Raw genomic sequence first — 13,505 nt, 5'->3', positions numbered from 1 at the left:
CGGTTGCGCTGACCCCTGCGAATTCCCCAAATGTGGGAGTCTCGACTGCATAATTTCTGGTAGTGGGGGACTGCGTTCGCGCTCTCCCCTGACCGCTACGTCAAAGGAAAACAAGGTGTCCCGGGTAGCTTCTTTTACTCGTAAGCGTGAAAGCGTGCTGCCAACTATGCCAGTTTTACGACTGCAGAGTCGGTGCTGTTGTCGGGCCGTGACGATTGGTGGGCGTTTCTGTATGTTACAAGCACACATGCCCCAGCCCCCGCCCCCGCCCCCAAAGGCGGGGCTTTCCGCCTAAGCCTAACCCTCCGCAAACCCCATTGGATAGCGCATGTGACAGTACGGGGCAGGGTAGCTGACGGGTGCGATCTGGGATTTGGAACGCGGCAGGCGCAAAGAGAGGCCTACCGTGACGGTGGTGGCTGGGACGACTGGGGTTCTCGGCTGCCCTCAAGGCGAAGGCCGTACTGACTCTGGTTTCTCTTCATAACGCACAAGTCTTTCGCCTTTTACTAAAGACTTCCGTGGAGAGGAACGCCAACGAGTTTAAGCTATTTTTGGTAGGTTTGGCCGTAAGGCTGAGCCCTTTGAGTGTGTGAAAAGTCAAACGGCTGTCTCCGCTAAGAACCAGGGGTGCAAAGTGGGGAGACTGGGTGGGGGTGCTAAGCAGCAGCCATTGTTAGGCTGGCTTGAAAACAGGGCACCGTGACAAGAGAGGATCGTGCCAAGAGCTTGGACGGAACACGAAACGCTTTGGACTCATCGCTTCTCGGCCTTTTGGCTAAGATCAAGTGTAGTATCTGTTCTTATCAGTTTAATATCTGATACGTCCCTACCCGGGGACCATATATTAAATTGATTTTTGGATCAGGGAGCCGGAACGGGGGCTTGCTCCTTCCACTCCACGCATCGACCCGGTATTGCATTACCTCCAGGTACGGTGCACATTCTCTGGAAACGTGCAATGTAACTATAGAGTTTTGTGGGGGGTTTTTTCCAGGGGAGTCCCTTGCTTTTCTCACATTCCTTTATCGATAGGGTACAAGTTGCTCAAAGCCCTGATGCGGTTACTGAGTCGTACGCTTAGTGGTGCACTCTTGATTTTTCCCTTCCCCGGAGGTTGATCAGGGTGTACCGTCTCTCTTTTGCAGCTGGAAAAGAAGGTAAAGTAAGCAGTTCTCTCTATATAAGGGGATAACGTGTCCAACAGACCTTTAGAGACGGGAGCATACACGGCTTATGCATTACTGTTTTTTGAAAAAAAAACAGGCACATTCCAGTTTGTCTGGGCCGAGCTCCGACCGGTGAGAAAAGTCAATAAAACCAGCAAAGTTTGTGCACCGCGCAACTTTGTCAAACTGCAGTATAGTGCTTGCAACGCCTCGGGGACAAGCCTCAGATGAGGGTCAGCTAATGCTGATGTCGCCGAACTCTGGCATTTGTGCAGTGTGGCCACCATCAGCCAGGGTGCTGTGTGTCTGGAACCGACCCCACCGTCTCTGACAACTCCAACTCATACTTACCTGGCAGGGGAGATACCATGATCAAGAAGGTGGTTCACCCAGGGCGAGGCTCAGCCATTGCACTCCGGTTGCGCTGACCCCTGCGAATTCCCCAAATGTGGGAGTCTCGACTGCATAATTTCTGGTAGTGGGGGACTGCGTTCGCGCTCTCCCCTGACCGCTACGTCAAAGGAAAACAAGGTGTCCCGGGTAGCTTCTTTTACTCGTAAGCGTGAAAGCGTGCTGCCAACTATGCCAGTTTTACGACTGCAGAGTCGGTGCTGTTGTCGGGCCGTGACGATTGGTGGGCGTTTCTGTATGTTACAAGCACACATGCCCCCGCCCCCGCCCCCCAAAGGCGGGGCTTTCCGCCTAAGCCTAACCCTCCGCAAACCCCATTGGATAGCGCATGTGACAGTACGGGGCAGGGTAGCTGACGGGTGCGATCTGGGATTTGGAACGCGGCAGGCGCAAAGAGAGGCCTACCGTGACGGTGGTGGCTGGGACGACTGGGGTTCTCGGCTGCCCTCAAGGCGAAGGCCGTACTGACTCTGGTTTCTCTTCATAACGCACAAGTCTTTCGCCTTTTACTAAAGACTTCCGTGGAGAGGAACGCCAACGAGTTTAAGCTATTTTTGGTAGGTTTGGCCGTAAGGCTGAGCCCTTTGAGTGTGTGAAAAGTCAAACGGCTGTCTCCGCTAAGAACCAGGGGTGCAAAGTGGGGAGACTGGGTGGGGGTGCTAAGCAGCAGCCATTGTTAGGCTGGCTTGAAAACAGGGCACCGTGACAAGAGAGGATCGTGCCAAGAGCTTGGACGGAACACGAAACGCTTTGGACTCATCGCTTCTCGGCCTTTTGGCTAAGATCAAGTGTAGTATCTGTTCTTATCAGTTTAATATCTGATACGTCCCTACCCGGGGACCATATATTAAATTGATTTTTGGATCAGGGAGCCGGAACGGGGGCTTGCTCCTTCCACTCCACGCATCGACCCGGTATTGCATTACCTCCAGGTACGGTGCACATTCTCTGGAAACGTGCAATGTAACTATAGAGTTTTGTGGGGGGTGTTTTTTCCAGGGGAGTCCCTTGCTTTTCTCACATTCCTTTATCGATAGGGTACAAGTTGCTCAAAGCCCTGATGCGGTTACTGAGTCGTACGCTTAGTGGTGCACTCTTGATTTTTCCCTTCCCCGGAGGTTGATCAGGGTGTACCGTCTCTCTTGCAGCTGGAAAAGAAGGTAAAGTAAGCAGTTCTCTCTATATAAGGGGATAACGTGTCCAACAGACCTTTAGAGACGGGAGCATACACGGCTTATGCATTACTGTTTTTTGAAAAAAAACAGGCACATTCCAGTTTGTCTGGGCCGAGCTCCGACCGGTGAGAAAAGTCAATAAAACCAGCAAAGTTTGTGCACGCGCAACTTTGTCAAACTGCAGTATAGTGCTTGCAACGCCTCGGCGACAAGCCTCAGATGAGGGTCAGCTAATGCTGATGTCGCCGAACTCTGGCATTGTGCAGTGTGGCCACCATCAGCCAGGGTGCTGTGTCTGGAACCGACCCCACCGTCTCTGACAACTCCAACTCATACTTACCTGGCAGGGGAGATACCATGATCAAGAAGGTGGTTCACCCAGGGCGAGGCTCAGCCATTGCACTCCGGTTGCGCTGACCCCTGCGAATTCCCCAAATGTGGGAGTCTCGACTGCATAATTTCTGGTAGTGGGGGACTGCGTTCGCGCTCTCCCCTGACCGCTACGTCAAAGGAAAACAAGGTGTCCCGGGTAGCTTCTTTTACTCGTAAGCGTGAAAGCGTGCTGCCAACTATGCCAGTTTTACGACTGCAGAGTCGGTGCTGTTGTCGGGCCGTGACGATTGGTGGGCGTTTCTGTATGTTACAAGCACACATGCCCCAGCCCCCGCCCCCGCCCCCAAAGGCGGGGCTTTCCGCCTAAGCCTAACCCTCCGCAAACCCCATTGGATAGCGCATGTGACAGTACGGGGCAGGGTAGCTGACGGGTGCGATCTGGGATTTGGAACGCGGCAGGCGCAAAAGAGGGCCTACCGTGACGGTGGTGGCTGGGACGACTGGGGTTCTCGGCTGCCCTCAAGGCGAAGGCCGTACTGACTCTGGTTTCTCTTCATAACGCACAAGTCTTTCGCCTTTTACTAAAGACTTCCGTGGAGAGGAACGCCAACGAGTTTAAGCTATTTTTGGTAGGTTTGGCCGTAAGGCTGAGCCCTTTGAGTGTGTGAAAAGTCAAACGGCTGTCTCCGCTAAGAACCAGGGTGCAAAGTGGGGAGACTGGGTGGGGGTGCTAAGCAGCAGCCATTGTTAGGCTGGCTTGAAAACAGGGCACCGTGACAAGGAGAGGATCGTGCCAAGAGCTTGGACGGAACACGAAACGCTTTGGACTCATCGCTTCTCGGCCTTTTGGCTAAGATCAAGTGTAGTATCTGTTTCTTATCAGTTTAATATCTGATACGTCCCCTACCCGGGGACCATATATTAAATTGATTTTTGGATCAGGGAGCCGGAACGGGGGCTTGCTCCTTCCACTCCACGCATCGACCCGGTATTGCATTACCTCCAGGTACGGTGCACATTCTCTGGAAACGTGCAATGTAACTATAGAGTTTTGTGGGGGGTGTTTTTTCCAGGGGAGTCCCTTGCTTTTCTCACATTCCTTTATCGATAGGGTACAAGTTGCTCAAAGCCCTGATGCGGTTACTGAGTCGTACGCTTAGTGGTGCACTCTTGATTTTTCCCTTCCCCGGAGGTTGATCAGGGTGTACCGTCTCTCTTTTGCAGCTGGAAAAGAAGGTAAAGTAAGCAGTTCCTCTCTATAGAAGGGATAACGTGTCCAACAGACCTTTAGAGACGGGGAGCATACACGGCTTATGCATTACTGTTTTTTGAAAAAAAAACAGGCACATTCCAGTTTGTCTGGGCCGAGCTCCGACCGGTGAGAAAAGTCAATAAAACCAGCAAAGTTTGTGCACCGCGCAACTTTGTCAAACTGCAGTATAGTGCTTGCAACGCCTCGGGACAAGCCTCAGATGAGGGTCAGCTAATGCTGATGTCGCCGAACTCTGGCATTGTGCAGTGTGGCCACCATCAGCCAGGGTGCTGTGTCTGGAACCGACCCCACCGTCTCTGACAACTCCAACTCATACTTACCTGGCAGGGGAGATACCATGATCAAGAAGGTGGTTCACCCAGGGCGAGGCTCAGCCATTGCACTCCGGTTGCGCTGACCCCTGCGAATTCCCCAAATGTGGGAGTCTCGACTGCATAATTTCTGGTAGTGGGGGACTGCGTTCGCGCTCTCCCCTGACCGCTACGTCAAAGGAAAACAAGGTGTCCCGGGTAGCTTCTTTTACTCGTAAGCGTGAAAGCGTGCTGCCAACTATGCCAGTTTTACGACTGCAGAGTCGGTGCTGTTGTCGGGCCGTGACGATTGGTGGGCGTTTCTGTATGTTACAAGCACACATGCCCCCGCCCCCGCCCCCCAAAGGCGGGGCTTTCCGCCTAAGCCTAACCCTCCGCAAACCCCATTGGATAGCGCATGTGACAGTACGGGGCAGGGTAGCTGACGGGTGCGATCTGGGATTTGGAACGCGGCAGGCGCAAAGAGAGGCCTACCGTGACGGTGGTGGCTGGGACGACTGGGGTTCTCGGCTGCCCTCAAGGCGAAGGCCGTACTGACTCTGGTTTCTCTTCATAACGCACAAGTCTTTCGCCTTTTACTAAAGACTTCCGTGGAGAGGAACGCCAACGAGTTTAAGCTATTTTTTGGTAGGTTTGGCCGTAAGGCTGAGCCCTTTGAGTGTGTGAAAAGTCAAACGGCTGTCTCCGCTAAGAACCAGGGGTGCAAAGTGGGGAGACTGGGTGGGGGTGCTAAGCAGCAGCCATTGTTAGGCTGGCTTGAAAACAGGGCACCGTGACAAGAGAGGATCGTGCCAAGAGCTTGGACGGAACACGAAACGCTTTGGACTCATCGCTTCTCGGCCTTTTGGCTAAGATCAAGTGTAGTATCTGTTCTTATCAGTTTAATATCTGATACGTCCCCTACCCGGGGACCATATATTAAATTGATTTTTGGATCAGGGAGCCGGAACGGGGGCTTGCTCCTTCCACTCCACGCATCGACCCGGTATTGCATTACCTCCAGGTACGGTGCACATTCTCTGGAAACGTGCAATGTAACTATAGAGTTTTGTGGGGGGTGTTTTTTCCAGGGGAGTCCCTTGCTTTTCTCACATTCCTTTATCGATAGGGTACAAGTTGCTCAAAGCCCTGATGCGGTTACTGAGTCGTACGCTTAGTGGTGCACTCTTGATTTTTCCCTTCCCCGGAGGTTGATCAGGGTGTACCGTCTCTCTTTTGCAGCTGGAAAAGAAGGTAAAGTAAGCAGTTCCCTCTATAGAAGGGGATAACGTGTCCAACAGACCTTTAGAGACGGGAGCATACACGGCTTATGCATTACTGTTTTTTGAAAAAAAACAGGCACATTCCAGTTTGTCTGGGCCGAGCTCCGACCGGTGAGAAAAGTCAATAAAACCAGCAAAGTTTGTGCACCGCGCAACTTTGTCAAACTGCAGTATAGTGCTTGCAACGCCTCGGGCGACAAGCCTCAGATGAGGGTCAGCTAATGCTGATGTCGCCGAACTCTGGCATTGTGCAGTGTGGCCACCATCAGCCAGGGTGCTGTGTCTGGAACCGACCCCACCGTCTCTGACAACTCCAACTCATACTTACCTGGCAGGGGAGATACCATGATCAAGAAGGTGGTTCACCCAGGGCGAGGCTCAGCCATTGCACTCCGGTTGCGCTGACCCCTGCGAATTCCCCAAATGTGGGAGTCTCGACTGCATAATTTCTGGTAGTGGGGGACTGCGTTCGCGCTCTCCCCTGACCGCTACGTCAAAGGAAAACAAGGTGTCCCGGGTAGCTTCTTTTACTCGTAAGCGTGAAAGCGTGCTGCCAACTATGCCAGTTTTACGACTGCAGAGTCGGTGCTGTTGTCGGGCCGTGACGATTGGTGGGCGTTTCTGTATGTTACAAGCACACATGCCCCAGCCCCCGCCCCCGCCCCCCAAAGGCGGGGCTTTCCGCCTAAGCCTAACCCTCCGCAAACCCCATTGGATAGCGCATGTGACAGTACGGGGCAGGGTAGCTGACGGGTGCGATCTGGGATTTGGAACGCGGCAGGCGCAAAGAGAGGCCTACCGTGACGGTGGTGGCTGGGACGACTGGGGTTCTCGGCTGCCCTCAAGGCGAAGGCCGTACTGACTCTGGTTTCTCTTCATAACGCACAAGTCTTTCGCCTTTTACTAAAGACTTCCGTGGAGAGGAACGCCAACGAGTTTAAGCTATTTTTGGTAGGTTTGGCCGTAAGGCTGAGCCCTTTGAGTGTGTGAAAAGTCAAACGGCTGTCTCCGCTAAGAACCAGGGGTGCAAAGTGGGGAGACTGGGTGGGGGTGCTAAGCAGCAGCCATTGTTAGGCTGGCTTGAAAACAGGGCACCGTGACAAGAGAGGATCGTGCCAAGAGCTTGGACGGAACACGAAACGCTTTGGACTCATCGCTTCTCGGCCTTTTGGCTAAGATCAAGTGTAGTATCTGTTCTTATCAGTTTAATATCTGATACGTCCCCTACCCGGGGACCATATATTAAATTGATTTTTGGATCAGGGAGCCGGAACGGGGGCTTGCTCCTTCCACTCCACGCATCGACCCGGTATTGCATTACCTCCAGGTACGGTGCACATTCTCTGGAAACGTGCAATGTAACTATAGAGTTTTGTGGGGGGTGTTTTTTCCAGGGGAGTCCCTTGCTTTTCTCACATTCCTTTATCGATAGGGTACAAGTTGCTCAAAGCCCTGATGCGGTTACTGAGTCGTACGCTTAGTGGTGCACTCTTGATTTTTCCCTTCCCCGGAGGTTGATCAGGGTGTACCGTCTCTCTTTTGCAGCTGGAAAAGAAGGTAAAGTAAGCAGTTCCCTCTATAGAAGGGGATAACGTGTCCAACAGACCTTTAGAGACGGGAGCATACACGGCTTATGCATTACTGTTTTTTGAAAAAAAACAGGCACATTCCAGTTTGTCTGGGCCGAGCTCCGACCGGTGAGAAAAGTCAATAAAACCAGCAAAGTTTGTGCACCGCGCAACTTTGTCAAACTGCAGTATAGTGCTTGCAACGCCTCGGGGACAAGCCTCAGATGAGGGTCAGCTAATGCTGATGTCGCCGAACTCTGGCATTGTGCAGTGTGGCCACCATCAGCCAGGGTGCTGTGTCTGGAACCGACCCCACCGTCTCTGACAACTCCAACTCATACTTACCTGGCAGGGGAGATACCATGATCAAGAAGGTGGTTCACCCAGGGCGAGGCTCAGCCATTGCACTCCGGTTGCGCTGACCCCTGCGAATTCCCCAAATGTGGGAGTCTCGACTGCATAATTTCTGGTAGTGGGGGACTGCGTTCGCGCTCTCCCCTGACCGCTACGTCAAAGGAAAACAAGGTGTCCCGGGTAGCTTCTTTTACTCGTAAGCGTGAAAGCGTGCTGCCAACTATGCCAGTTTTACGACTGCAGAGTCGGTGCTGTTGTCGGGCCGTGACGATTGGTGGGCGTTTCTGTATGTTACAAGCACACATGCCCCCGCCCCCGCCCCCCCAAAGGCGGGGCTTTCCGCCTAAGCCTAACCCTCCGCAAACCCCATTGGATAGCGCATGTGACAGTACGGGGCAGGGTAGCTGACGGGTGCGATCTGGGATTTGGAACGCGGCAGGCGCAAAGAGAGGCCTACCGTGACGGTGGTGGCTGGGACGACTGGGGTTCTCGGCTGCCCTCAAGGCGAAGGCCGTACTGACTCTGGTTTCTCTTCATAACGCACAAGTCTTTCGCCTTTTACTAAAGACTTCCGTGGAGAGGAACGCCAACGAGTTTAAGCTATTTTTGGTAGGTTTGGCCGTAAGGCTGAGCCCTTTGAGTGTGTGAAAAGTCAAACGGCTGTCTCCGCTAAGAACCAGGGGTGCAAAGTGGGGAGACTGGGTGGGGGTGCTAAGCAGCAGCCATTGTTAGGCTGGCTTGAAAACAGGGCACCGTGACAAGAGAGGATCGTGCCAAGAGCTTGGACGGAACACGAAACGCTTTGGACTCATCGCTTCTCGGCCTTTTGGCTAAGATCAAGTGTAGTATCTGTTCTTATCAGTTTAATATCTGATACGTCCCCTACCCGGGGACCATATATTAAATTGATTTTTGGATCAGGGAGCCGGAACGGGGGCTTGCTCCTTCCACTCCACGCATCGACCCGGTATTGCATTACCTCCAGGTACGGTGCACATTCTCTGGAAACGTGCAATGTAACTATAGAGTTTTGTGGGGGGTGTTTTTTCCAGGGGAGTCCCTTGCTTTTCTCACATTCCTTTATCGATAGGGTACAAGTTGCTCAAAGCCCTGATGCGGTTACTGAGTCGTACGCTTAGTGGTGCACTCTTGATTTTTCCCTTCCCCGGAGGTTGATCAGGGTGTACCGTCTCTCTTTTGCAGCTGGAAAAGAAGGTAAAGTAAGCAGTTCCCTCTATAGAAGGGATAACGTGTCCAACAGACCTTTAGAGACGGGAGCATACACGGCTTATGCATTACTGTTTTTTGAAAAAAAACAGGCACATTCCAGTTTGTCTGGGCCGAGCTCCGACCGGTGAGAAAAGTCAATAAAACCAGCAAAGTTTGTGCACCGCGCAACTTTGTCAAACTGCAGTATAGTGCTTGCAACGCCTCGGCGACAAGCCTCAGATGAGGGTCAGCTAATGCTGATGTCGCCGAACTCTGGCATTGTGCAGTGTGGCCACCATCAGCCAGGGTGCTGTGTCTGGAACCGACCCCACCGTCTCTGACAACTCCAACTCATACTTACCTGGCAGGGGAGATACCATGATCAAGAAGGTGGTTCACCCAGGGCGAGGCTCAGCCATTGCACTCCGGTTGCGCTGACCCCTGCGAATTCCCCAAATGTGGGAGTCTCGACTGCATAATTTCTGGTAGTGGGGGACTGCGTTCGCGCTCTCCCCTGACCGCTACGTCAAAGGAAAACAAGGTGTCCCGGGTAGCTTCTTTTACTCGTAAGCGTGAAAGCGTGCTGCCAACTATGCCAGTTTTACGACTGCAGAGTCGGTGCTGTTGTCGGGCCGTGACGATTGGTGGGCGTTTCTGTATGTTACAAGCACACATGCCCCCGCCCCCGCCCCCAAAGGCGGGGCTTTCCGCCTAAGCCTAACCCTCCGCAAACCCCATTGGATAGCGCATGTGACAGTACGGGGCAGGGTAGCTGACGGGTGCGATCTGGGATTTGGAACGCGGCAGGCGCAAAGAGAGGCCTACCGTGACGGTGGTGGCTGGGACGACTGGGGTTCTCGGCTGCCCTCAAGGCGAAGGCCGTACTGACTCTGGTTTCTCTTCATAACGCACAAGTCTTTCGCCTTTTACTAAAGACTTCCGTGGAGAGGAACGCCAACGAGTTTAAGCTATTTTTGGTAGGTTTGGCCGTAAGGCTGAGCCCTTTGAGTGTGTGAAAAGTCAAACGGCTGTCTCCGCTAAGAACCAGGGGTGCAAAGTGGGGAGACTGGGTGGGGGTGCTAAGCAGCAGCCATTGTTAGGCTGGCTTGAAAACAGGGCACCGTGACAAGAGAGGATCGTGCCAAGAGCTTGGACGAACACGAAACGCTTTGGACTCATCGCTTCTCGGCCTTTTGGCTAAGATCAAGTGTAGTATCTGTTCTTATCAGTTTAATATCTGATACGTCCCCTACCTGGGGACCATATATTAAATTGATTTTTGGATCAGGGAGCCGGAACGGGGGCTTGCTCCTTCCACTCCACGCATCGACCCGGTATTGCATTACCTCCAGGTACGGTGCACATTCTCTGGAAACGTGCAATGTAACTATAGAGTTTTGTGGGGGGTGTTTTTTCCAGGGGAGTCCCTTGCTTTTCTCACATTCCTTTATCGATAGGGTACAAGTTGCTCAAAGCCCTGATGCGGTTACTGAGTCGTACGCTTAGTGGTGCACTCTTGATTTTTCCCTTCCCCGGAGGTTGATCAGGGTGTACCGTCTCTCTTTTGCAGCTGGAAAAGAAGGTAAAGTAAGCAGTTCCCTCTATAGAAGGGGATAACGTGTCCAACAGACCTTTAGAGACGGGAGCATACACGGCTTATGCATTACTGTTTTTTGAAAAAAAACAGGCACATTCCAGTTTGTCTGGGCCGAGCTCTGACCGGTGAGAAAAGTCAATAAAACCAGCAAAGTTTGTGCACCGCGCAACTTTGTCAAACTGCAGTATAGTGCTTGCAACGCCTCGGCGACAAGCCTCAGATGAGGGTCAGCTAATGCTGATGTCGCCGAACTCTGGCATTGTGCAGTGTGGCCACCATCAGCCAGGGTGCTGTGTCTGGAACCGACCCCACCGTCTCTGACAACTCCAACTCATACTTACCTGGCAGGGGAGATACCATGATCAAGAAGGTGGTTCACCCAGGGCGAGGCTCAGCCATTGCACTCCGGTTGCGCTGACCCCTGCGAATTCCCCAAATGTGGGAGTCTCGACTGCATAATTTCTGGTAGTGGGGGACTGCGTTCGCGCTCTCCCCTGACCGCTACGTCAAAGGAAAACAAGGTGTCCCGGGTAGCTTCTTTTACTCGTAAGCGTGAAAGCGTGCTGCCAACTATGCCAGTTTTACGACTGCAGAGTCGGTGCTGTTGTCGGGCCGTGACGATTGGTGGGCGTTTCTGTATGTTACAAGCACACATTCCCCCGCCCCCGCCCCCCAAAGGCGGGGCTTTCCGCCTAACTATAGAGTTTTGTGGGGGGTGTTTTTTCCAGGGGAGTCCCTTGCTTTTCTCACATTCCTTTATCGATAGGGTACAAGTTGCTCAAAGCCCTGATGCGGTTACTGAGTCGTACGCTTAGTGGTGCACTCTTGATTTTTCCCTTCCCCGGAGGTTGATCAGGGTGTACCGTCTCTCTTTTGCAGCTGGAAAAGAATGCTGATGTCGCCGAACTCTGGCATTGTGCAGTGTGGCCACCATCAGCCAGGGTGCTGTGTCTGGAACCGACCCCACCGTCTCTGACAACTCCAACTCATACTTACCTGGCAGGGGAGATACCATGATCAAGAAGGTGGTTCACCCAGGGCGAGGCTCAGCCATTGCACTCCGGTTGCGCTGACCCCTGCGAATTCCCCAAATGTGGGAGTCTCGACTGCATAATTTCTGGTAGTGGGGGACTGCGTTCGCGCTCTCCCCTGACCGCTACGTCAAAGGAAAACAAGGTGTCCCGGGTAGCTTCTTTTACTCGTAAGCATGAAAGCGTGCTGCCAACTATGCCAGTTTTACGACTGCAGAGTCGGTGCTGTTGTCGGGCCGTGACGATTGGTGGGCTTTTCTGTATGTTACAAGCACACATGCCCCCGCCCCCGCCCCCCAAAGGCGGGGCTTTCCGCCTAAGCCTAACCCTCCGCAAACCCCATTGGATAGCGCATGTGACAGTACGGGGCAGGGTAGCTGATGGGTGCGATCTGGGATTTGGAACGCGGCAGGCGCAAAGAGACGCCTACCGTGACGGTGGTGGCTGGGACGACTGGGGTTCTCGGGCTGCCCTCCAAGGCGAAGGCTGTACTGACTCTGGTTTCTCTTCATAACGCACAAGTCTTTCGCCTTTTACTAAAGACTTCCGTGGAGAGGAACGCCAACGAGTTTAAGCTATTTTTGGTAGGTTTGGCCGTAAGGCTGAGCCCTTTGAGTGTGTGAAAAGTCAAACGGCTGTCTCCGCTAAGAACCAGGGGTGCAAAGTGGGGAGACTGGGTGGGGTGGCTAAGCAGCAGCCATTGTTAGGCTGGCTTGAAAACAGGGGCACCGTGACAAGAGAGGATCGTGCCAAGAGCTTGGACGGAACACGAAACGCTTTGGACTCATCGCTTCTCGGCCTTTTGGCTAAGATCAAGTGTAGTATCTGTTCTTATCAGTTTAATATCTGATACGTCCCCTACCCGGGGACCATATATTAAATTGATTTTTGGATCAGGGAGCCGGAACGGGGGCTTGCTCCTTCCACTCCACGCATCGACCCCGGTATTGCATTACCTCCAGGTACGGTGCACGTTCTCTGGAAACGTGCAATGTAACTATAGAGTTTTGTGGGGGGTGTTTTTTTCCAGGGGAGTCCCTTGCTTTTCTCACATTCCTTTATCGATAGGGTACAAGTTGCTCAAAGCCCTGATGCGGTTACTGAGTCGTACGCTTAGTGGTGCACTCTTGATTTTTCCCTTCCCCGGAGGTTGATCAGGGTGTACCGTCTCTCTTTTGCAGCTGGAAAAGAAGGTAAAGTAAGCAGTTCCCTCTATAGAAGGGGATAACGTGTCCAACAGACCTTTAGAGACGGGAGCATACACGGCTTATGCATTACTGTTTTTTGAAAAAAAACAGGCACATTCCAGTTTGTCTGGGCCGAGCTCCGACCGGTGAGAAAAGTCAATAAAACCAGCAAAGTTTGTGCACCGCGCAACTTTGTCAAACTGCAGTATAGTGCTTGCAACGCCTCGGGGACAAGCCTCAGATGAGGGTCAGCTAATGCTGATGTCGCCGAACTCTGGCATTGTGCAGTGTGGCCACCATCAGCCAGGGTGCTGTGTCTGGAACCGACCCCACCGTCTCTGACAACTCCAACTCATACTTACCTGGCAGGGGAGATACCATGATCAAGAAGGTGGTTCACCAGGGCGAGGCTCAGCCATTGCACTCCGGTTGCGCTGACCCTGCGAATTCCCCAAATGTGGGAGTCTCGACTGCATAATTTCTGGTAGTGGGGGACTGCGTTCGCGCTCTCCCCTGACCGCTACGTCAAAGGAAAACAAGGTGTCCCGGGTAGCTTCTTTTACTCGTAAGCGTGAAAGCGTGCTGCCAACTATGCCAGTTTTACGACTGCAGAGTCGGTGCTGTT

At 52.9% G+C, this 13,505-nt stretch overlaps 25 non-coding genes and 1 pseudogene across 25 annotated transcripts; all 26 read left to right on the top strand.

Annotated features, from left to right (window-relative positions):
• Nucleotides 1–91, top strand: LOC127139540 (uncharacterized; annotated as a pseudogene).
• Nucleotides 92–465: 374 nt separating this feature from the next.
• On the top strand, nucleotides 466–577 carry LOC127139558 (U5 spliceosomal RNA). Its single transcript, XR_007809756.1, has one exon. It is a non-coding gene; the product is annotated as a U5 spliceosomal RNA (small nuclear RNA).
• Nucleotides 578–758: 181 nt separating this feature from the next.
• Nucleotides 759–948, top strand: LOC127139548 (U2 spliceosomal RNA). The gene has a single exon (XR_007809746.1). It is a non-coding gene; the product is annotated as a U2 spliceosomal RNA (small nuclear RNA).
• A 564-nt stretch (nucleotides 949–1,512) lies between these two features.
• LOC127139538 (U1 spliceosomal RNA) lies at nucleotides 1,513–1,676 on the top strand. Its single transcript, XR_007809737.1, has one exon. It is a non-coding gene; the product is annotated as a U1 spliceosomal RNA (small nuclear RNA).
• A 369-nt stretch (nucleotides 1,677–2,045) lies between these two features.
• Nucleotides 2,046–2,157, top strand: LOC127139556 (U5 spliceosomal RNA). Its single transcript, XR_007809754.1, has one exon. It is a non-coding gene; the product is annotated as a U5 spliceosomal RNA (small nuclear RNA).
• A 181-nt stretch (nucleotides 2,158–2,338) lies between these two features.
• Nucleotides 2,339–2,528, top strand: LOC127139547 (U2 spliceosomal RNA). The gene has a single exon (XR_007809745.1). It is a non-coding gene; the product is annotated as a U2 spliceosomal RNA (small nuclear RNA).
• Nucleotides 2,529–3,087: 559 nt separating this feature from the next.
• LOC127139537 (U1 spliceosomal RNA) lies at nucleotides 3,088–3,251 on the top strand. Its single transcript, XR_007809736.1, has one exon. It is a non-coding gene; the product is annotated as a U1 spliceosomal RNA (small nuclear RNA).
• A 374-nt stretch (nucleotides 3,252–3,625) lies between these two features.
• LOC127139555 (U5 spliceosomal RNA) lies at nucleotides 3,626–3,737 on the top strand. Its single transcript, XR_007809753.1, has one exon. It is a non-coding gene; the product is annotated as a U5 spliceosomal RNA (small nuclear RNA).
• Nucleotides 3,738–3,918: 181 nt separating this feature from the next.
• On the top strand, nucleotides 3,919–4,110 carry LOC127139549 (U2 spliceosomal RNA). The gene has a single exon (XR_007809747.1). It is a non-coding gene; the product is annotated as a U2 spliceosomal RNA (small nuclear RNA).
• A 563-nt stretch (nucleotides 4,111–4,673) lies between these two features.
• Nucleotides 4,674–4,837, top strand: LOC127139536 (U1 spliceosomal RNA). The gene has a single exon (XR_007809735.1). It is a non-coding gene; the product is annotated as a U1 spliceosomal RNA (small nuclear RNA).
• Nucleotides 4,838–5,206: 369 nt separating this feature from the next.
• LOC127139550 (U5 spliceosomal RNA) lies at nucleotides 5,207–5,319 on the top strand. Its single transcript, XR_007809748.1, has one exon. It is a non-coding gene; the product is annotated as a U5 spliceosomal RNA (small nuclear RNA).
• A 181-nt stretch (nucleotides 5,320–5,500) lies between these two features.
• Nucleotides 5,501–5,691, top strand: LOC127139544 (U2 spliceosomal RNA). The gene has a single exon (XR_007809742.1). It is a non-coding gene; the product is annotated as a U2 spliceosomal RNA (small nuclear RNA).
• Nucleotides 5,692–6,254: 563 nt separating this feature from the next.
• Nucleotides 6,255–6,418, top strand: LOC127139560 (U1 spliceosomal RNA). The gene has a single exon (XR_007809758.1). It is a non-coding gene; the product is annotated as a U1 spliceosomal RNA (small nuclear RNA).
• Nucleotides 6,419–6,793: 375 nt separating this feature from the next.
• On the top strand, nucleotides 6,794–6,905 carry LOC127139554 (U5 spliceosomal RNA). Its single transcript, XR_007809752.1, has one exon. It is a non-coding gene; the product is annotated as a U5 spliceosomal RNA (small nuclear RNA).
• A 181-nt stretch (nucleotides 6,906–7,086) lies between these two features.
• On the top strand, nucleotides 7,087–7,277 carry LOC127139543 (U2 spliceosomal RNA). The gene has a single exon (XR_007809741.1). It is a non-coding gene; the product is annotated as a U2 spliceosomal RNA (small nuclear RNA).
• Nucleotides 7,278–7,839: 562 nt separating this feature from the next.
• Nucleotides 7,840–8,003, top strand: LOC127139559 (U1 spliceosomal RNA). Its single transcript, XR_007809757.1, has one exon. It is a non-coding gene; the product is annotated as a U1 spliceosomal RNA (small nuclear RNA).
• A 370-nt stretch (nucleotides 8,004–8,373) lies between these two features.
• LOC127139553 (U5 spliceosomal RNA) lies at nucleotides 8,374–8,485 on the top strand. Its single transcript, XR_007809751.1, has one exon. It is a non-coding gene; the product is annotated as a U5 spliceosomal RNA (small nuclear RNA).
• Nucleotides 8,486–8,666: 181 nt separating this feature from the next.
• On the top strand, nucleotides 8,667–8,857 carry LOC127139542 (U2 spliceosomal RNA). The gene has a single exon (XR_007809740.1). It is a non-coding gene; the product is annotated as a U2 spliceosomal RNA (small nuclear RNA).
• A 561-nt stretch (nucleotides 8,858–9,418) lies between these two features.
• Nucleotides 9,419–9,582, top strand: LOC127139557 (U1 spliceosomal RNA). The gene has a single exon (XR_007809755.1). It is a non-coding gene; the product is annotated as a U1 spliceosomal RNA (small nuclear RNA).
• A 368-nt stretch (nucleotides 9,583–9,950) lies between these two features.
• LOC127139552 (U5 spliceosomal RNA) lies at nucleotides 9,951–10,062 on the top strand. Its single transcript, XR_007809750.1, has one exon. It is a non-coding gene; the product is annotated as a U5 spliceosomal RNA (small nuclear RNA).
• Nucleotides 10,063–10,242: 180 nt separating this feature from the next.
• Nucleotides 10,243–10,433, top strand: LOC127139541 (U2 spliceosomal RNA). The gene has a single exon (XR_007809739.1). It is a non-coding gene; the product is annotated as a U2 spliceosomal RNA (small nuclear RNA).
• Nucleotides 10,434–10,995: 562 nt separating this feature from the next.
• LOC127139546 (U1 spliceosomal RNA) lies at nucleotides 10,996–11,159 on the top strand. The gene has a single exon (XR_007809744.1). It is a non-coding gene; the product is annotated as a U1 spliceosomal RNA (small nuclear RNA).
• A 491-nt stretch (nucleotides 11,160–11,650) lies between these two features.
• On the top strand, nucleotides 11,651–11,814 carry LOC127139535 (U1 spliceosomal RNA). The gene has a single exon (XR_007809734.1). It is a non-coding gene; the product is annotated as a U1 spliceosomal RNA (small nuclear RNA).
• Nucleotides 11,815–12,185: 371 nt separating this feature from the next.
• LOC127139551 (U5 spliceosomal RNA) lies at nucleotides 12,186–12,297 on the top strand. The gene has a single exon (XR_007809749.1). It is a non-coding gene; the product is annotated as a U5 spliceosomal RNA (small nuclear RNA).
• Nucleotides 12,298–12,479: 182 nt separating this feature from the next.
• Nucleotides 12,480–12,671, top strand: LOC127139545 (U2 spliceosomal RNA). The gene has a single exon (XR_007809743.1). It is a non-coding gene; the product is annotated as a U2 spliceosomal RNA (small nuclear RNA).
• A 563-nt stretch (nucleotides 12,672–13,234) lies between these two features.
• On the top strand, nucleotides 13,235–13,396 carry LOC127139539 (U1 spliceosomal RNA). The gene has a single exon (XR_007809738.1). It is a non-coding gene; the product is annotated as a U1 spliceosomal RNA (small nuclear RNA).
• The last annotated feature ends 109 nt before the right edge of the window (nucleotides 13,397–13,505 follow it).

The sequence above is a fragment of the Lates calcarifer genome, unplaced genomic scaffold (assembly GCF_001640805.2).
Source record: "Lates calcarifer isolate ASB-BC8 unplaced genomic scaffold, TLL_Latcal_v3 _unitig_1512_quiver_3367, whole genome shotgun sequence".
NCBI lineage: Eukaryota > Metazoa > Chordata > Actinopteri > Centropomidae > Lates > Lates calcarifer.
Note: the sequence above shows the minus strand (reverse complement) of the source record. Positions and strands in the feature narration are given on the sequence as shown.